The sequence below is a fragment of the Mobula hypostoma genome, chromosome 9, assembly GCF_963921235.1.
Source record: "Mobula hypostoma chromosome 9, sMobHyp1.1, whole genome shotgun sequence".
In the NCBI taxonomy this organism is placed as follows: domain Eukaryota; kingdom Metazoa; phylum Chordata; class Chondrichthyes; order Myliobatiformes; family Myliobatidae; genus Mobula; species Mobula hypostoma.
Window position 1 is genome coordinate 138290826 of NC_086105.1, and position 21432 is coordinate 138312257.

General features: G+C 43.4%; 2 long non-coding RNA genes across 6 annotated transcripts in view; both read left to right on the plus strand.

The window, feature by feature from the left end:
* LOC134352103 (uncharacterized) overlaps positions 1-6353 on the plus strand; it is a 40174-nt gene extending 33821 nt beyond the window's left edge. Inside the window, exon 3 of the long non-coding RNA XR_010019345.1 lies at positions 6290-6353. This is a non-coding gene — a long non-coding RNA (uncharacterized LOC134352103). The remainder of the gene's footprint in view (positions 1-6289) is intronic.
* A 9068-nt stretch (positions 6354-15421) lies between these two features.
* LOC134352102 (uncharacterized) overlaps positions 15422-21432 on the plus strand; it is a 49648-nt gene continuing 43637 nt past the window's right edge. For 2 of the 5 annotated variants that reach the window (XR_010019344.1, XR_010019342.1), the window contains exons 1-2: positions 15422-15738; positions 20399-20480. This is a non-coding gene — a long non-coding RNA (uncharacterized LOC134352102). Of the gene's footprint in view, positions 15739-16055; positions 16116-20398; positions 20481-21432 lie in introns of all 5 variants that reach the window. The other 3 variants (XR_010019340.1, XR_010019341.1, XR_010019343.1) reach the window with 3 other exon arrangements.

The window sequence follows — 21432 nt, forward strand, 5'->3', positions numbered from 1 at the left end:
CTGCATAAAAACCCAAGTGTTTGGTATATCACAAAAACAAACTGCTGGAAAAACTCAGTGGGTCAGGCAGCATCTGTGGAAGTAAATGGACAGTCAACATTTTGGGTTTGAGTCCCCTCACCTGGACTGTACATAATTGGTATGTTTGTTTCTCATGTGTTTCCTAACCTGCGGCACAACTCCTCATGATCTTCAAAGTCAAGTTTATTGTCATATGCACAAGTCCGTGTGTAGGAGCAATGAAAGACTTGCTTGCCGCAGCTCAGGTGATTGGGGTTGGTGCTGGTTGTTTCAAGAACTGAGTGGCTGAAGGAAAGTAACTGTTCTTGAACCTGTTGGGGAACTTCAGGCTTCTGGACCTCTGGCTCAATGGTAGCTGTGAGGAGATGGTATGGCCCGGATGGTGGGGATCTTTGATGATGGACGTTGCCTTCTTGAGATAGCGTCTCCTGAAGATACTACTGATGGTTGTGAGGGACAGACCCTTGATATATTGGGCAGAGTCCACTACTCTCCTCAGCTTCTTACGTATATTGATGTAACTACAGAGAAGGCAGTGGCTATAGTCCATTAGACGTTTGAGGAGATTTGGTATGTCACCAAATACACTCGTAAATTTCTACAGCTGTACCGTGGAGGGCCTTCTGACTGGTTGCATCAATGTCTGGTACGGAGGGGCCACTGCACAGGATCGGAAAAAGCTGCAGAGAGGCGTAAACGCAGCCAACTCCATCGTGGGCACCAGCCTCCCCAGCATCCAGGATACCTTCAAAAGACGATGCCTCGAAAAGGCGGCGTCCCATCATTCAGGACCCACATCATCCAGGACATGCTGTCTGCTCATTGCTACCATCAAGGAGAGGTCACACACTCAATGTCTCAAGAACAGCTTCTTCCTCTCCACCATCAGATTTCTACATGGGCATTGAACCCATGAACACAACCTCAGTGTTTTCCCCTCTCTTTTGCACTATTTACAAAATGTAATTTTCTTTTTTTTGTATATACTGACTGTAATTTATAGCTTTTATTATGTATTGCACTGTACTGCAGCCGCATAACAACAAATTTCATGACATCTGCCAGTGATATTAAACCTGATTCCTGTGCATTTGAACTTCCGTATCAGATTATAATGCAACTCCATCAAGAGACTCTCAACTGTGTATCTGTAACAGTTTGCTAGAGTATTCACTGACAAGACAAATCTCCTTAATCTCCTAAGAAAGTGATGTCACTAGTTTTACTTTGTGATTCCTTGTGGTTGCATCTATCTACATGGCCCAGGGCAAGTCACCCGATATGTTAACGCCCAGGAAATTAAAGCTACTGACTTTCCATAGTTGATCCCCGGATGTACAGTGGCAGGCGTTCGCCCTCCTCCTCCTGAAATCAACAATCAGCTCTTTGGTTTTACTGAAATTGAGCGAGAGGGTGTTGTTGAGGAATTCATTGTTTTCACAGCACTTGTAATATATGTTCAATGCAGATACATGTGAGACAATGCATTAGAAACTTAGGAACATGGAAAACCTACAGCACAATACAGGCCCTTCTGCCCACAATGCCGTGCCAAACATGCACTAACTTGAGAAATTACCTAGGGTTACCCATAGCCCTCTAGTTTTCTAAGCTCCATGTACCTGCCCAGGAGTCTCTTAAAAGACCCAATTGTATCCGCCTCCACCACCATTGCTGGCAGCCCATTCCACACACTCACCACTCTCTGCGTAAAAAAACTTAACCCTTGACATCTCCTCTGTACCTTCTTCCAGGCACCTTAAAAATGTGCCCTCTCGTGTTAGCCATTTCAGCCCTGGGAAGAAGCCTCTTACTATCCACACAATCAATGCCTCTCATCGTCTTATACACCAACATCAAGTCATCTCTCATCCTCCGTCACTCCAAGGAGAAAAGACTAAGTTCGCTCAACCTATTCTCATAAGACATGCACCCCAATCCAGGCAACATCCTTGTCAATCTCCTCTGCACCCTTTCTATGGTTTCCACATCCTTCCTGTAGTGCGGCGACCAGAACTGAGCACAGTACTCCAAGTGGGGTCTGAACAGGATCCTGTATAGCTGCAACATTACCTCTCGGTTCCTAAACCCAATCCCATGGTTGATGAAGGCCAATGCACCGTATGCCTTCTTAACCACACAGTCAACTTGTGCAGCAGCTTTGAGTGTCCTATGGACTCGGACCCCAAGATCCTTCTGATGCTCCACACTGCCAAGAGTCTTATCATTAATACTATATTCTGCCATCATATTTGACCTACCAAAATGAACCACTTCACACTTATCTGGTTTAAGCTCCATCTGCTACTTCTCAGCCCAGTTTTGCATCTTTTTGATGTCCCGCTGTAACCTCTGACAGCCACTAGCTACAACTTACCCAACCTTTGTGTCATCAGCAAATTTACTGACCCATCCCTCTACTTCCTCATCCAGGTCATTTATAAAAATCACAAAGAGAAGGGGTCCCAGAACAGATCCCTGAGGCACACCACTGGTGACCGACCTCCATGCAGAATATGACCCGTCTACAACCACTCTTTGCCTTCTGTGGGCAAGCTAGTTCTGGATCCACAGATTAATGTCCCCTTGACCCCATGCCTCCTTACTTTCTCAATAAGCCTTGTATGGGGTACCTTACTGAAATCCATATACACTACGTCTATGGCTCTACCTTTATCAATATGTTTAGCCACATCCTCAAAAAATTCAATCAGGCTTGTAAGGCACGACCTACCTTTGACAAAGCCATGCTGACTATTCTTAATCATATTATGCCTCTCCAAATGTTCATAAACCCTGCCTCTCAGGATCTTCTCCATCAACTTACCAATGACTGAAGTAAGACTCACTGATCTTTAATTTCCTGGGCTATCTCTACTCCCTTTCTTGAATAAGGGAACAACATCTCCAACCCTCCAATCCTCCAGAACCTCTCCCGTCCCCATTGATGATGCAAAGATCATCGCCAGAGGCTCAGCAATCTCCTCCCTCACCTCCCACAGTAGCCTAGGGTACATCTCATCCAGTCCTGGTGACTTATCCAACTTGATGCTTTCCAAAAGCTCCAGCACATCCTCTTTCTTAATGTCTATATGCTCAAACTTTTCAGTCCGCTGTAAGTCGTCCTTACAATCACCAAGGTCCTTTTCCGTAGTGAATACTGAAGCAAAGTACTCATTAAGTACCTCCGCTATCTCCTCCGGTTCCATACATACTGTCACACTTGATTGGTCCTATTCTCTCACATCTTATCCTCTTGCTCTTCACATACTTGTAGAAATGCCCTGGGGTTTTCCTTAATCCTGCTCCCCAAGGCCTTCTCATGGCCCCTTCTGGCTCTCCTAATTCTGATAGGAAGAACATGAATGTTCCATATCACTTGGAAGGTGTGAATCTAGAAGAGTGGCAGAAACAATGGAGAACTTGAAGAACTAATACAAAAATAGGTCACTTGGTTGAGTGGGTTCAAAAGTTTGAAATTCATTGTAAATTTATTATCAAAGTGCATATAAAACACTTGTGTTTTTCATCGATTGTATTGTATTTCTTTGTTATACTTTGAATGCCTGCAAGGAAACGAATCTGAAGGTAGCATATAGTGACATTTATAGGCATCCGTTAGTCTCTTGAGACCATGGATTTGCGCCTTGGAAGGTTTCCAGGGCGCAGGCCTGGGCAAGGTTGTATGGAAGACTGGCAGTTGCCCATGCTGCAAGTCTGCCCTCTCCATGCCACCGATGTTGTCCAAGGGAAGGGCACTAGGGCCGATACAGCTTGGCACCGGGGTCGTCGCAGAGCAATGTGTGGTTAAGTGCCTTGCTCAAGGACACAACACGCTGCCTCAGCTGAGGCTCGAACTAGTGACCTTCAGATCACTAGACCGACGCCTTAACCACTTGGCCACACGTCAACATACAGTCTTCTATATGCCACAGTTCCCATGACCACCAGGCTGAGTTTCAGTGCTGAGCCCGTTTCACTTGCAGTTACTGAGAGAATCCTTGTTAGTTTCTTTTTTTCCCACTTAGTAATATGCTTAAATTCATTGGGTTGTCCTGTTCGATCTGAGGTCATAGATGGAAGAGAAGGTGGACACCGTGGCTGGGCATGACTGCTGGCATGTGGGCGAGAAGGTAGACCAGTCCGGTGGCACAAGATATATGTACTTTGATAATAAATGCATTGTCTCACATGCAGCTGCATTGAACATATATCTCAAATAATTTTCATTCTGTGGTTTTATTAATGTCCACATGTATCCTCAACATTGACTGTTCCTCTCCCCTCCTCAATTTAGAGATTATGTCATTGATCCTAAAATCTAAACATGAATTGTGGGCAGCAGCAGTTCTAGGGCATCCTTGTCGAACACAACGACCCAGTTTCTTCACTGACAACATCTACACTTTGTTAAAAGTGACACCTCAAGATGGTGGCATCCAACATGAAGGAACCTCAGCATTCGGGATATGTCCCCTACCATCAATGAGGAGGGACAGGAGCCGAAAGATGCTCTTTTATTCTTCCCCTCCACCATCAGGTTTCTGAATAGTCCATGATTTTATGAATGCAACTTCACTATTTTGCTGTCTTTTTGCACTATGTTTTAATATATTTATTATTGTAACTTAAAGTTATTTTTAATGAATTGCACTGTACTATTGCAGCAAAACAACAATGTGTCGGTGATAGTGTCTGACTCTAATTATGATTCATTCCCACTCTTTGCTACATTGGCAGTCAATTTGATTGAAGTCCTTTGATCATCATTTGCTGTTGAGTTAACTTCCACCCCCCCTTCCAGGAGTGCCAAACCTGAAAAGGTTTTCCTCCACCCTCTGGAGGGAACTCCTCACTCCTTCGCCTTGTTCACCCTCTGTGGTTTCTGCTCCCTGTTCAGCCCACCCTGCTCATGGACTGTCTACCCACTGCCATCAGGGAGGAGGCTATGTAGCATGCACTCCAGGACCACCAGACTCGAAAACAGATACTTTCCACAAGCAGTGAGGCTGATCAACACCTCCACCCACTAACCCGCCCCTCCACACTCCCAACCACCACTACTTTATCACTTCCTGTCAGGGTCACCTTATGTACAGACACTACTGTGCCTAGAATAACTTTATAGACATAAAATCAATCAGTACACTGTATAAGCTACCTTATGCATTTATATTTATTCTGTTTTATTATTATTGTGTTCTTTTTGTGCCATGTCAGATCCGGGGTAACAATTATTTTGTTCTCATTTACACTTGTGTATGGTAGATGCATTAAACGATCTTCAGTCTTCAATATGGTGCTAACCAACACTCAGTTCCAGAGCCTTAACTTTTCCTTTATCAAATGTCTGCACCCAACACCAACCATATGGATTTCAACTGTCATTCCCTCCTTCAGAATTCAGATCTATCTTGGATCACATGTATGTTCACGTTATCCATTGCTTCTCAAGGAACTGTTCTCATGGGTATCCTGAGATCCACCCTTAAAGATGTGAAAACGAACCACCTTCCTCCAACTTAAAACTAACTTGCTTTCTCTTTACCAGTTCTGACTATCATTAACATAAGAGTTTCTGCAGATGCTGGAAATCCAGAGGAACATGCACAAAATGCTGGAGGAAGTCAACAGATCAGGTAGCATCCATCGAGAGGATAAAGAGCCGATGGTTTGGAGTGAGAGAACCTTTATCAGGACTGGTGCTGATGAAGGGTCTCCATAGATGCTGACTGACCTGCTGAGTTCTTTGGGCATTTTGTGTGTTATTTTGACTATCATTAGACTATCAAAGACCATTTGGCATCATGGGTAGATTATAACTATTGCGTTACCATTGTTGACTCTCTCCCTTACTTCCTGGTAAAAAATGAAGACGTGGGAATGAATATTCTGTGCAACGTTCCTTGATGGACACAATAGCCCTTGAGCCAAGTAAAATAAAGCTGACTTCCTCTTGCCCTCGTGATGATGCACCCAGAACTGAGGCAGGACTTTTCACTGAATCAGAATGAAGAGTGACTACTCCTATCCATTTGTCATTGGAATTCTGAGCAAGAATGCCAGGAACTGGTAATTAACCAGGAATGTCAGATATTTTTATAATGTACATCCACAACCACAGACAGCTGCCTTGGATCTCCCCTGTCCCATTTCCCAATGGAAACCTTTTCTGACTTTTCTCCTAAGGCCGGATCTTTAGCCCCTCCTTTCTCCTTTCTCCCTAGATGGTGTTTGATTTGCTAATTTTTTTTTTTCTTTGCAACAGGTTAATAGTTCAACGAGTCGCGGAGTTACACGGCACAGAAATAGTTCCTTCCACAAGACATAGGAGCAGAATTAGACCATTCAGCTCACCGAGTCTGGTCCACTGTTCCATCGAGGCTGATTTATTTTCCCTCTCAAGCCCGTTTTCCTGCCTTCACCCCATAACCTTTGACGCCCTCACTAATCAAGAACCTATCAACCTCCTGGGCGGTGGGGTGAAGATACATCTCTACCAAAGGAGGCATAAGGGTGCTCATGCACTCTGCTAACCTGCAGAGTGTAGTACCTGGGAAAGATGTGGTACCTGCTTAGCCCCCGACCCCACCAAAATCAGGGTCACATGACACCATGGGAGCAGGTGGTGCATATCACAAATCCTGGTTATGTGACCACTGACGCCAGGCAGACTATCTCTGAAGAGTAATGATGGCGCCTGGGGTCACCTGTCTTGTAAAGACGCTGCCCAGAAGAAGGCAATGGCAAACCACTTTTCCAAGAATAATCATGGTCATAGACCATGATCGCCTACGTTATACAACGTGGCACATAATGACGACGGTGATGATGAACCTCCGCTGTCAGTGGAAATGAATTCCACAGATTCGCCACCTTCTGGTTAAAGAAATTCCTCTTCATCTTTGTTCTAACTGGGAGTCGTACTGTGAGGCTATACCCACTGGTCGTAGACTCCCCCCAAGCCAACCCCATGATTGTTTTAATATAATGGGAGTACTGTATAAATCCACAGTACAAAACACCTCTAACAGTAATACTTTATACTTCATACTTTATTGTCACCAAACAATTGGTACTAGAACGTACAATCATCACAGCGATATTCGATTCTGCGCTTCACCCTCCCTGGATTACAAATATTAAATATTAAAGATATTAAAAATAGTTAAAATTAGTCGATATTAAAAATTTAAATTATAAATCATAAATAGAAAATAGAAAAATGGAAAGTAAGGTAGTGCAAAAAAACCGAGAGGCAGGTCTGGATATTTGGAGGGTGCGGCCCAGATCCGGGTCAGGATCCGTTCAGCAGTCTTATCACAGTTGGAAAGAAGCTGTTCCCAAATCTGGCCATACAAGTCTTCAAGCTCCTGAACCTTCTCCCGGAGGGAAGAGGGACGAAAAGTCTGTTGGCTAGGTGGGTCGTGTCCTTGATTATCCTGGCAGCACTGCTCCGACAGCATGCGGTGTAAAGTGAGTCCACGAACGGAAGATTGGTCAGACAATATAGACAGACAATGCTGGAAACACTGTGAGGGAGAAATGAAATAAACTCTTTATGTTGAGAATTTCTCATACGTTTAAGAAAAATTAAAAACTGAACTTTTTTAAGATTGCAGGAAGATAGCAGGGAGAGGAACAGAGAACAAAGTTTACACTGGGAGGGAAATCAGGAGAGAATCGGAATTAGGTTTATTATCATTGACGTAAACTCAGTGGCCACTTTATAAGGTACACCTGCACACCTATTCTTTAATTCAAATATCTATTCAGCCAATCAGGTGGCAGCAACTCAATACATAAAAGCATGCAGATATGGTCAAGAGGTTCAGTTGTTCAGACCAAATTTCAAAATGAGGAAGAAATGTGATCTGAGTGACTTTGGCCGTGGAATGATTGTTTGTGCCATATAACAACACACATCAAAGTTGCTGGTGAACGCAGCAGGCCAGGCAGCATCTCTAGGAAGAGGTACAGTCGACGTTTCAGGCCGAGACCCTTCGTCAGGACTAACTGAAGGAAGAGTGAGTAAGAGATTTGAAAGTTGGAGGGGGAGGGGGAGATCCAAAATGATAGGAGAAGACGGGAGGGGGAGGGATAGAGCCAAGAGCTGGACAGGTGATTGGCAAAGGGGATATGAGAGGATCATGGGACAGGAGGCCCGGGAAGAAAGACAAGTGGGCGGGGGGACCCAGACGATGGGCAAGGGATATAGTCAGAGGGACAGAGGGAGAAAAAGGAGACTGAGAGAAAGAATGTGTGTATAAAAATAAATAACGGATGGGGTACGAGGGGGAGGTGGGGCCTTAGCAGAAGTTAGAGAAGTCGATGTTCATGCCATCAGGTTGGAGGCTACCCAGACGGAATATAAGGTGTTGTTCCTCCAACCTGAGTGTGGCTTCATCTTTACAGTAGAGGAGGCCGTGGACAGACATGTCAGAATGGGAATGGGATGTGGAATTAAAATGTGTGGCCACTGGGATATCCTGCTTTCTCTGGCGGACAGAGCGTAGGTGTTCAGCAAAGCGGTCTCCCAGTCTCCAACTTTCAAACCTCTTACTCACTCTTCCTTCAGTTAGTCCTGATGAAGGGTCTCAGCCTGAAACATCGACTGTACCTCTTCCTAGAGATGCTGCCTGGCCTGCTGCGTTCACCAGCAACTTTGATGTGTGTTGCTTGAATTTCCAGCATCTGCAGAATTCCTGTTGTTTGTGCCATATAAAGTGGATTGAATATCGCAGAAACTAATCTCCTGGGGTTTCACGCACAGCACATCTAAAGTTTACAAAGAATGGTGCCAAAATTTTTTTTATAAACATCCAGTGAGTGGCAGTTCTGGGGTAAAAATACCTTGTTAATAAAAGAGGTCAGAAGAGAACGGCCAAACTGGTTCAAGCTGACAAGAAGGCGACAGTAACTCAAATAACCACGCATTATAACAGTGCTGTGCAGAAGAGCATCTCTGAATGCACAACACATTGAACCTTGAAATGGATGGGCTACAGCAGATGTTGGTGTTTCTAATAGGTAGTGTTGAATAAAGTGGCCGTTGTGTGTATGTATATATACAAAGATCGCTCTGAACATCAATACCTTTCAGTACTTCAACACTTCAAAAATGCTCAGCTGTCCCATTCTTCAAATTGGACTTTTCTGCATAATATTCCATCTGCCATGTCCTGACGACAGGATAGAAGGAACAGAGCAAAGCGGACATTCCTGGAAGTGACGTGAATCAGTCACAAATTCCAAAGGAAAACAATTCAGATGCTGCAAATTTGAAATAAAAACAAGATCAAAGATCAACTTTATTCATCGTATACATTGGTATGAATTAGGAAATTGCTGTGGGGTGTCGCTGTTACAGCTAATAAAAATCGATCACATTTAACAATTATGCAGAATAAAGAATTATATAAAGTTAAAGTTAGAAGTACAGATATAGAATAAAATGCACTTAAATGCCAGAAAGTATTACAATGTAAGCAGCATTATAAAAAATAATGCAGTGCAGTGACGGGGGTAACAGATAGAGGGGTGGGGTAGGCTAAATAGTATGGTTGATCAGATTAACTGCCTGGGGGAAGAAACTTTTAAAGCGGCGTGAATCTTTTGTCTTAATAGCCCTATCGTACTTTACAGAAGGGAGTTTTTGGACAAGGCAGTTTGCTGGGTGGGGAGTGCCCGCAATGTTTGATCAAAGTAAGATGGAGCAGTCTGGGCCATGTAGCAATATATGGAAAACATACTGGTCATTTGTCCCAGTAATTCTGGGTCTTAGGCTTAACACAACATCCCCCCCCCCCCGCCACCCACTTCTTCCCATCTCTTGGTCCACCACCTTGAAGGTCACGAGTCTTTAAGGCCACATCCAGGCTCATGGACTGTCTACCCACTGCCATCAGAGAGCAGGCTTTGTAGCATGCACTCCAGGACCACCAGACTCAAAAACAGATACTTTCCACAAGCAGTGAAGCTGATCAACACCCCCTCCCCCACACTCCCAACCACCACTACTTTGTCACTTCCTGTCAGAGTCACCTTATGTACAGACACTACTGTGCCTAGAATAACTTTGTAGACATAAAATCAATCAGTATATAAGCCACCTTATGCATTTATATTTATTCTGTTTTATTATTATTGTGTTCTTTTTGTGCCAAGCCAGATCTGGAGTAACAGGCTCTTCTTAAATACGATGAGGGTTTCCACACTCACTAAGGGAAGTCGATTTTTTTTTCCCTATAATCCTTCTACAAGTTAATTTTGATCTACAGGTTCACAACACTATGATCACTTTGCACTACAATGGGCTTATTTTGGTACTAATTCAGAAAATTCTGAAGCAGAACCAGGTTAAATATCATTAGCACGTGTTGAGAAAATTGTTGTTTTGCGACAGCAGTACAGTGCAATCCATAAAAAATACTATAAATTACAAATATAAATATACAGTGGATTCAGATTAATTGATCCATCAGTTGATTGGGGCAGCTGTTTATTTGGGGCAGCTGTTTATTTGGGGCAACTCTTAAAGAACAAAAACTAATCAAGAAAATAGCCTGGATTCCCTTCATTTATTTGGGACACTATGCCTTTTAATTGGGACAGGACATTGTTACTGAACAATTTCTAATTAGCGTCAGTTGCGCACCCTCGTGTGGTTGTGAGATACTACACAGTGCCTACAGCAAACAGTTTTTAAATTGTGTCACTTGCATGTATTTCTGTTCAAAGAACAGTGATTATCGTCACTGACTGTTGGTGAGAAATAGGCAGTAAGACAATCCGGAACTGTTTTCCTCACTGCGGTTTCAAGTCGGAAAAGGCTGGGAATGAAAATGAAATAATTTCACTATTTCAACAAGTTAGGAACTACAAAGGATTTGAAGGTGTCGACAGTCATCGTGAATGTTACAATGAAAATGGAGGCTTGGAGGATGCAATCATCGAAAACATAGTATGAAGGCAGTCCATTATCTGCATGAGGTGTCTGCGCTGATTTTGTTCATTTACAGTCAATCAAAAGAACACGGCAGTGGACACTGGATGAATTCAGCCATCAATAACTATTAGGGACTAATACATCATTTTATAGTACTGTAGTAGTATTGATAGCATTCTAATTTGTGTTTTATTTGTGGATTGTTGTATATCTCATGTCTTTTGCTGGCGATGCTGCTGTAAAGCACAATTTTGATGGCACCTGTGCCCACATGCATTATGTGCATAAACAATAAACTCCACTTTGACTTTAAGCAAGTCCGTCCCGCAGCGAGGGACTCATCTTCTCATCGAGTCAACTTGCCTTCTGGGCCGCCACGTCCATGTCGAGGACCAAGCACCCATCAACACTGATCTGATTCATGCTCTTGCATTTTGTTATAACCATAACCTGGAAATACTTGTTACACACAGTGTTATTTTCTCAGAAGGACATCCAAGTATTGAGGCTGCCCGTTGGTTGGGGTCAGCCGTGGATGTTGCATCCCAGTTGTGTTCGTGGTAAGCAAGCCAGGGTTGTACTATAGGGAGAGCAAGCTGTTGTACTTGCAGCAGGCTTTCCCTCTCCATGCAATTGATGAATCCAAAGGAACGGCAGAGACCAATACAGCAGTGTCATAGGAGTTGAACTCAACATAGGACTGCCTTGGGGTCTCCAGCTCCGGATTTTCCTTCTGTGTTTACTCTTGAAGCCTTCCCTATGAGTGGGTATTTCTGCAGGCAGCGGAGGTCTGAGATCAGAGTTGATGATGAGTCACCATCCACGGCTGGTGGGCCCCATCTGCCTGAAGCGACTGGTTTTAAGGCGTAAGTAACCGGCCTTTGCCCCTTCTCCTGTCAGTAGAAATGGTCCCTGCATTCGTTCACATGTCATCATACAGTAAAGGTACCGGCTGAGATTGTAAACAATGGAATGTGAATGTTAGTCGTTTAAGTTCATATTTTAAAAATTCAGTGCTGGCCCTGGCTTGTTGCAATCAAAAGGAAAACAGGTAGTTCTGACGAAAGGTCTTTGATTTGAATCATTAACTCTATTTCTCTTCCCAATGTGGCCTGACCTGCTGAGTATTTCCAGCATTTTGGGAAAAGATTGCCCACTGGCTCGTAGATTATACCTTTACACCTTAACACATGAGACAGATTTTTAACTTTCTGTTATTCTACAAATTCCTTCCATCCACTCCATCTTCATGGAGCATTGCATTAGTAAGGTTGAAGATTCAAAGACACAAAGTACATTTATTATCAGAGTATGTATGCAGTACGCAACCCTGAGATTTGTCTTCCCATTAACGGTCATGAAACAAAAGAAAAACATGGAACCCATTCAAAATAAAACATCACCCACACAAAAAAAGCAAATTGCACAAATGGCAAAAAAAATGAGTGAATAAACACAGAAATGAAAGAGTCCAGGCATAGTCAGTTTAGTACAATCTAGTGCTGTCGTTCATTATCTGCAGTAACGTTAAGGATGCCTGCCCCCCCGGTCATTCCCTTTTCTCTGTTCTGGGAGAAAATACAGGAAGTTGGAAACTCAGATGACTAGACCCAAGAATTACTTCACCCTCCTCTGCTTTCAGACGACTGAACCAGTCACCTCTTCCATATCCCCTTCCCAGTGAAACTGCCATGTCCTGATTCTTAATTCTACCTCTCTTGCTTATTCTGTCGTTGTCACTTTAGCATTTCAGAGTAATAGAGTCATAGAGACCACAGCACCGAAACAGGTCTTTTGACCAATCTAGTCACAGGGCCAGAGGAAATTCTCGAAGGACTCTCTCAAAGGAAACATTAAGGAGTGTGATATTGACACCGGCAGCTGAAGATATTAGCCGAAGCAAGGCTGTCTGGCATCATAGAGTCATAGAGCACTACAGCACAGGAACAGGCCCTTCAGCCCATCTAGTCTGTGTTGAGCTATTATCCTACCTAGTCCCATCGAACTGTACCTGGACCTGTAGCCCTCCCTACCTCTCCCATCCATGTACTTATCCAAACTTCTCTTAAATGTTGAAATCATACCTGCACCCATCACTTCCACTGGCAGCTCGTTCCACACTCTCACCACCCTCTAAGTGAAGAAGTTCTCCCTCAAATTCCTCTTAAATGTTTTACCTTTCGCCCTTAACCTACGACTTCTAGCTGTAGTCTCACCCGATCTCAGGGGAAAAAAGCTTGCATTTACCCATTCTTTAGCCCTCATAAATTTTTTTATACTACAGTCTTTTCACTATTCTGCTGGTTTGCACTGATTGACATATTTGTCATTGTATTTATTAGCATTGCCTGTTTAATCTGTGAGCTTCAGGTGAGCAAGGAATTTCATTGCTCTCTGTGGTATATGACAATAGACAGATCTGAATCTGACAGAGTTTGAAAGTTTCTCTAATATTTATTTTCTTTCAGACCTCTAAATCTGCTTTATTCTAACATTCTAATGTTTTCTCTCATTCATTGGTTTTTTTTCGGTTTTGTGGCTGTCTATGAAGAGTAAGAATTCAGGTTGTACACTTTATACATTCTCTAAGGTTAAGTTGAACCATTTTTAGCAATCTCTGAATGGGATGAAGGATGGAGATTTATCACTGACATAGGTGATGTGAAATTTGTTGCTCTGTGGCGGCTGTAGAGTGCAAAGTCATAACAATCACTATAAATGACAAAAATTAATTTTAAAAAGAGGAATAATAAGGTCGTATTCATGGACTGTTCAGAAACCTGATGGTAGAGGGAGGGAAGATGTTTCTTAAGTATTGAGTGAGGGTTTTCCAGCTTCTGTACCTCTTCCCTGATGGTAGTAAGAAAAGGAGGGTGATGCTGCCTTCTTAAAGATTTGCTTGAAATTGCGGAGGGACGTGCACGTGTTGCTGGCTGAGTCTGCAGCCTCTTGGATATGCATTGGAGCCTCTAGACCACGCTGTGATGCAACAACTCAGAATGTTATAAAATGGAGTTTAGAAGATGGGGGGGGGGGTGGAAATCTCATTGAAACCTATCGAATATTGAAAGGCCTGGACATTGAGAAGATGCTTCCTATAGTGGGAGAATCTCAGACCAGGGGGAGCAGCCTCAGAATGAAAAGACAATCCTTTGGAACAGAGATGAGGAGGGATTTTTTTTTAGCTAGAGGGTGGTGAATCTGTGAAATTCATTACCACGACAAACGTGGCTGTGGAAGTCAAGTCAATCGGTACGTTTAAAGCAGAGGTTGATCGGTTCTTGATTAGTAAGGGGATCAAAGGTTATGGTGAGAAGGCTGGAAAATGGGTAATAAATCAGCCATGATGATGGAATGGCACAGCAGACTCGATGGACTGAATGGCCGAATTCTGCTCCTGTGTTTATAGTACATCTTCAGAAATTCGCACGAGCCTTCGGTGGTATAATTTCCTCAGGTTCCCACCGATGCAGAGCAGCTGGCGTGCCTCCTTCATGGTTCCATCAATGTGTTGGGCCCTGGATAGATTATCCCTGTTAAGCATTGACACTCAACTTGAAACTGTTCACCCTTTCCACCTCTGGCCCCTCAATGAGCACTTCCCCTCCCCGAAGTCCACAATCAACTCCTGACGTTGAGTGCGAAGTGGTCATCGGGACGCCCCTCTCCCGGCCGAATTACTTCACGCCTCCTTATCGCCGTCCGAGATTCTTCAGACCACAGTGGTGTCATTGGGCACGTTTAGACACAATTCAGAACTTGCTTTCTTTCAGACTTTTAGATGTTCTCTTAAGCGGATCCATGACCGAGATGATGGGCGCACTAGTAATTCCGAGGGGCGGTTAGCTAGGCAAATGATAATTAGGGGGAAAGTGTGTGTGTGTCTGTGAGAGAGGCTGTTGTAGAACCGAAGATAGGACTGGCCTGCAGAGGGCCTCGGCAGCTGCGAAGCGTACGGCCAGTTTCTGCCACTGTCTGACGTCTCCTAATTTCTAGGAATGCCCCTTCCGCGTTACTATATTTGGAGGTGATTTCTAGAAAAAAAACATTCTAATGCGATCCGGACTTTAAGGCACCTCCGTGTACTTTGCAAAATTTCCTCTTTTATTTTGCGACAATAATGAGCCTTACGCCACTGAGCCTCGGGAGGAGAGTACAGAGGGCTGGAGAATTGCAAAGGACGAGCCCTTCAGATCTTGGGGAATGTTATTCCAGCAACGGCTTCAAGTTTTTTTTTGTTTTTTTTTAAATCTCCACCCCCACCCCTTCCCCTTGTTTGGCTTCAGTCATTAAAAGAGCTGGCGCAACCAGGAGGAGAAATAACCAGGAGTTTTTAAGCAGCGTGGTCTTATGACTCAGGACCTGCCGAGCGAGAGAAACACTCGTGCGCTGCGTGCGGGGCGATAGTCTGACGGCGCAAGGTCGCAAACTTCTCAAGTGAGTATCAAGATTTTTTTCCCAGTATTTTTTTCTCGCCCATTCTGCGTTTAATGATAACCAAACGAACCCGAAAGTCCCAGGGGCGCATGGAGTTACACCTCAGACATCTGTACCTTTAGCGACACAGGCAGGTGTGGTGGTGTCGGCAGATTGAAGCGTTTGTTAAACTAGACAGGCGAAAGTGGATCCATTACAGTGAGGAGGAGGAGAAGGGGCTTCGGGAGAACAGACGGGAACACTGACGTGACTGTAATGCAAATCCTGTGACAATTCGGACACCACGGACCATCTCCTCGAGGTCCTTTGGCCGTGGGTCAAGGATTCTACAGGTAACGTCGTAGTATGTGTGTACGTGTGCGCATTTTAAATCGGGTTGACCCACTATTCCAGCGCGTTGCTCAATTCCTACCTTCTGGAAGTTACGAAAACAGATCTGTGGTAGAGCACCATTCTTAACAGTCTGTCCAGACATTCCGGTAAATACAGATCTGTTGCCAAATCTGTTCATTTATTGAATAACTTTGACACAAACCTTAATCGCTGGTCCAAGAAACAACGGGGAGTAAAATTGTGCCATTGGAATTTACACGTGAAATTAACATGTGCGAATCAACATGTGACATTAACATGTGAAATTACTTCGCAGCCGCATTCTTCCGTTACCAGTCTGAATCCCGTGATAATTCCAGAATCGAGATCCGGTCAGGTCCGTTGTTTTTTTAAAAAATATATATATACTTGGGAAGGGAGGGGTTGAAATTATCGGTGGGCTGATTAAATATTTCAGATATCAACGATACTTTGTCACGTTTAAGAGTAACCGAGGGCAAATAATCGGTGCGTGAAAGCGGTAACGAGTTCACGATATCGCGTTCGAAGCCTCTGGTGGCTTGATCTGTATTTCTGCTGCTACGTGCGATATTGCAGTTGTAGCCAAGCATAGCCAGGAAAAAAAAATCCAATATAATCTGCATTTGTTAATAATTGCCAATAGCCCGATACGTTAGAGAAATAAAATCTCCCCACTCAGCCGCAGCCCCGGGCTTGAAAGGTTTGGGTGTTAACGTTTTGGCTTTAAAAATAATGTCGGACTCTTTAAGTTGCGAAGGTTATGCCACTAACTAGAATCGCGGGCGAGGAAGATGTCAGATGCCAGATGGAGACGTGAAGGAAAAGATTGGCTGTGGGTCTAGGAGCGGGGTTTTGTGGGCGAGATGAGACTGGTGAACGTAACCAACTGGCCCGCAAAGTCCCGCTTTGAAACCTCACGCATTCGGCTGTCAGTTTAAACTGTAAGTTCGGTCTGGTACCGGCCGTGCGAGCAGACCGCTGTGATCTGCAGATGGCAAAGAGTTTTTTTTTAAAAAAAATGGCATTCGGGCCGCAAATCGTGAGTTGTAAGTTTCCAAAAACCCGAAGGGAACAAATTGTAAAGCGTGAGCCTTCTAAAAAAAGTAGGGTTTACTGACAGCTGTGTGGCATTTTCCTGTTTCAGGGACGGCCACGCTGTTAAACGTCAATCAGATATAATTTCCGTCGCTCTGCGTTGTGTCGAAGGCCCCCTTCTCCAATTATGCTAATTGATAGATTGGGAAATGGCAAATTAGATGACTTGACCATTAACTAGCTATCTGCCAGACTTGTATCAGCTTCTCCATGGGTTGCTAAAAGCTGTAAGGTCTAAGTAAAATGTCTCTGTCCCTAATCTGTGGTCAACACAGTGTCAACGCGAGCGAGCGTTCACGCACGGTGTCAGCGGCCGTCACTCGGTATCCTTGGTAACAGGTGGCGGATCAATAAATCAGATTCGGGAGGTTATTAAGGAGTCCAATTCCGCAGGGAAAGTCAGGGACTTTTGGGGGCAGTTGTGTTTTTAGCCGCACAATCATAATGCCCCTAAAAATCCTTATTGTTCCTGCAGTAATCAGCTGTGTCCGAAAAGTGATGTTGACGACGCGAACTTGTCGCTTGCTTTGCAGTGCGATCCGTGATGCTCTAAGTTTCAGAAGATGCGACATACTGACACTTTAAAACCAGATTCACGGTGGCGGGAACGTATGTTACAATCGGCCAGTTACTTCTACTGAAAGAGGGGGGAGGGGGAAACGAAACGATCGTTCACACTTCTGAAATGCAAAAATGTAGTTAGCTGCAGTCATTCAAGGTAAAATGAACAGCAAATTAGTACGGTGTTCTTAATCAGAATCAGGTTTATTACCACCGGCACGTGTCGTGAAATGTGTTAACTTAGCAGCAGTTCAATACAATACATAGTAAAGAAGGAAAATAAATAAATTATTTACGGTCTGTGCATATTGAATATATTAAAAATCGTGCAAAAACAAATAACATATATTTAAATGTGAGGTAGTGTTCACGGGTTCAGTGTCCATTTAGGAATCGGATGGCAGAGTGGAAGAAACTCTTCCTGAATCGCTGAGTGTGTGTCTTCAGGCTTCTGTACCTCCTTCCTGATGGTAACAGTGAGAAAAGGACATGCCCTGGGTGCTGGAGGTCTTTAATAATGGACCCTGCCTTTCTGAGACACCGATCTTTGAAGATGTTTTGGGTACTTTGTAGGCTAGTACCCAGGATGGAGCTGACTAGATTTACAACCCTCTGCAGCTTCTTTCCGTCCTGTGTAGTAGCCCCGCCATACCAGACAGCGATGCAGGCTGTCAGAATGCTCTCCACCGTGCATCTATAGAAGTTTTTGAGTGTTTGAGACTGCCAAAAAGTGATGATGTCCAGAATTAGTCCAGAATCAGAGGAATTCAAAAATAAAGAGGATCTGTAAAATGAAGCCCTCCTAATGAAAAGCCCGCTATTGGAAGGAGCATCGCAGACACAAGAAAACGGCATCCATCACATTCCAGGCCATGCGCTTCTTTTCACTGCTACCATCATGCAGAGATACAGGAGCCTCGGGTGGCAAACCACCAGGTTCAGGAATACTTAGTACCCCTCAACCATCAGGCTCCTGAACCAGTGTGGATGGCTTCGCTCACCTCAACACTGAACTGATTCCACAACCTATGGACTCACCTCGAAGGACTCGACAGCACAAGTTGGCAGTATTATTTATTTACTTATTAATATTTTTGTTGTTGCACAGTGTGTTTTGCACAATGGCTACTCGGTCTTTTTCCCTGTCGTTTTTCATTGATTCTATTGCGTTTCTTTATTTTACTGTTAATGCCTGCAAGAAGATGAATCTCAGGGTAGACACGGTGACATGCACTTTGATAATAAGTTTGTTTTGAACTTTGAATTGTATTGTAAAATCCTGATTAATGAAAGTATTGTTGAGCATTTGCCATAGAAAATAAAAGAACATCTTTGCTTTGAAAAGGCAAAGGGACTAGATTAAGTCACTGAATTTCGTTCTTTATTTGATTATCTGTCATGGAGTGTCATAGCAGAGCATGCACGATGGGTCAAATGGTCTCATTCTGTTCCTGTGTCTTGTGTCTTCTGGTAAAGCAAAACTGAAGTCTTGAAGTGGTTATGCTGTGTCAGGTTGTTTGTGTGGCTGCTGAAAGGGTTGGGTCACAATGTGCTGCCACCACCCTGATAGTTTATCAATAGTTGTCAGAGAAGGGCTATCGTTAAACAGAAATGAAATGTTGCCAGTAAATTCCGTGGAAAATGTGTTACTTCTGATAGCAGTTGCTGATGACTTATTCATATCTATGGAATATCATTGCCCCACTGCTATAATTTACAAGCTTAAAATTGCATCCCTCGCCCATCAGCTCCTGAACCAGAGTCGATAACTTCGCTCATCCCTGCACTGAACTCTTTCCACAGCCTAGGGACTCAACCTTCAAGCACTCTATAGCTGATGGTTCAATAGTATTTATCACTTATTATTTTGTTTTCTTTTATATTTGCACAATTTGTTTTTTATTTGCACATTGGTTGTTCGTCTTTGTGTGTAATTTTTCATTGATTCTATTGTTGTCTTTGTATTTACTGGGAATGCCCACAAGAAATGAGTCTCAGCAGCACAGGGTGACACGTATCTATTTTAAAAACTAAACAGGATCCATTAGGGAACCAGACATTTAATGCTTATTAAGTTTCTGGCTTTGCTTTTAACTTTAAGCCAACATCCCTGCCACTTTTCATAAAACTCTGTAAATAGTACTCTCAGTTTGAGATCAGTCTCGCAATGTTGTTATCCTTTTACCATTTGAGATTCTACATATTATAAATTTAAATATTTGAAACAAATTGGCAGAAAACTTAAATTTGAATCGGGAAGATAATTTTTAATTCAGCTTTTTTAATGCTACGCCTATTAAATCAGAATGTTTTTGCCAATGTACAAAATGTGCTGTTACCCTGTTGTCCCTTCATAAAATTTAATTATTTTTATTTGGCGAGACAGCGTGGAACAGACCCTTATGGGCCAACGAGCTGCACCTCCTGGCAAACCACCTATTTCACTCTAGTTTAATCACAGGATAATTTACAATGACCAACTAACCTACTAACCAGTACGTCTTCGGACTGTGGGAGGAAACCAGAGCACCCGGAGAAAACCTACGCAGCTCGCATGTAGAATGTATAAACTCCTTACAGAGGGTGCCAGAATTGAACTCCAAACTCCAGACTGCCCTCAGCTCTAATAGCGTGGCCAAAAAGTGGGTTATGTCTTGGGGAGAGACTGCATTTGGCCGGGGGGGGGGTGGAGAAAAATTATGTATAGAACCTCACTGTGATCAGTCAGGTACAAGCTTAAATGCTGAGCACTAGAATTAATGGTATATTATTAATAACAATAAATAATGCAATAGTTATAAAATTATGTAGTCATGCTTAATAGCAGAAAAGCAGACATAAATATAACATTTCTATCATAGGGTTAATAAAGTGTTTTTTGTAAAAAAAAAGGTTCACAAATTATACCTTTTGGTAACTCTGGCAGGGTTTGAAACATGGTTGCATTTACCAAAGTAATAATTAGACCTTGTCTCTTTTTAGCATCTACAAGCAGAGATGAAAGCATAATTTCCAGTCAAGAGTTCCCAGACACTCTCTGCAAATGATGCCAGTTTAATTTGAAGTGAGTGACCTTTGCACTTGGCAATCGATTTAAATTGTCAGTAGGGAGGATTGATGGGCACAGCGAACCGATGCTGACTTCAGCTGCCCAGACTCTGACTGGGTCTGAGCACGTTACTGCTGGCCTCCGTCTCCTGTTGTTTTTAACCCACTGAACAATTTATTTTAAAATGCCTTCTCTGTCCAGTTGCGTTGAAAGTGATTTTTATTGCACGATAAGGAGCTGTTTGCCTGACAGAGAACAGTACAACACAGGACCAGGCCCTTCAGCCCACAATGTTCTGCTGAACCAGCCAGATTAGTAATTAAATAGCCGACTAAGCTAATCTAGTCTCCCTACACGATGTCCATATCCTTCCATTTTCCTCACACTTGTGTGCCCATCTAGACATTTCTAAAAAGTCACTGTCTGTCTCTACCACCACCCCAGGCAGTACGTTCCAGGCATCCACAACACTCTGTATAATTTAAAAAAAAATACAAAAAAACTTGCTCCTCGCATCTCCTTTGAAATTACACCCCTTGCCTTCTGGTATTAGACATTTCACCCTACATGAGGGGAAAGAAGTTATTGTCTGTTTATTCTATCGCGGCCTCTAATAAATTTATAAACCTCTATCAGATCTCCACTCAGCCGCTGTCACTCCAGAGAAATCAACCCAAGTTTGAACAGTCCCTTGGACGTGCCCTCTAATCCAAGCAACATCCTGGTAAACATCTTCTGCGCCCTCTCCAAAGCCTCCTCACCCTGCCTATAATGGGGCGACCGGAACTGTATGCAGTACTCCAGATGCAGCCTAACTAAAGTTTTATAAAGCTGCAACATAACTTCCTGACCTTTGAACTCAATGCCTCGACTAACAAAGCAAAACCTGCCTTCTGCCGCCTTAACCACCCGATCAACTGATGAAGCCATAGGCTAGCGCTGATGTAATAGGAGGGAGCGTGGACAG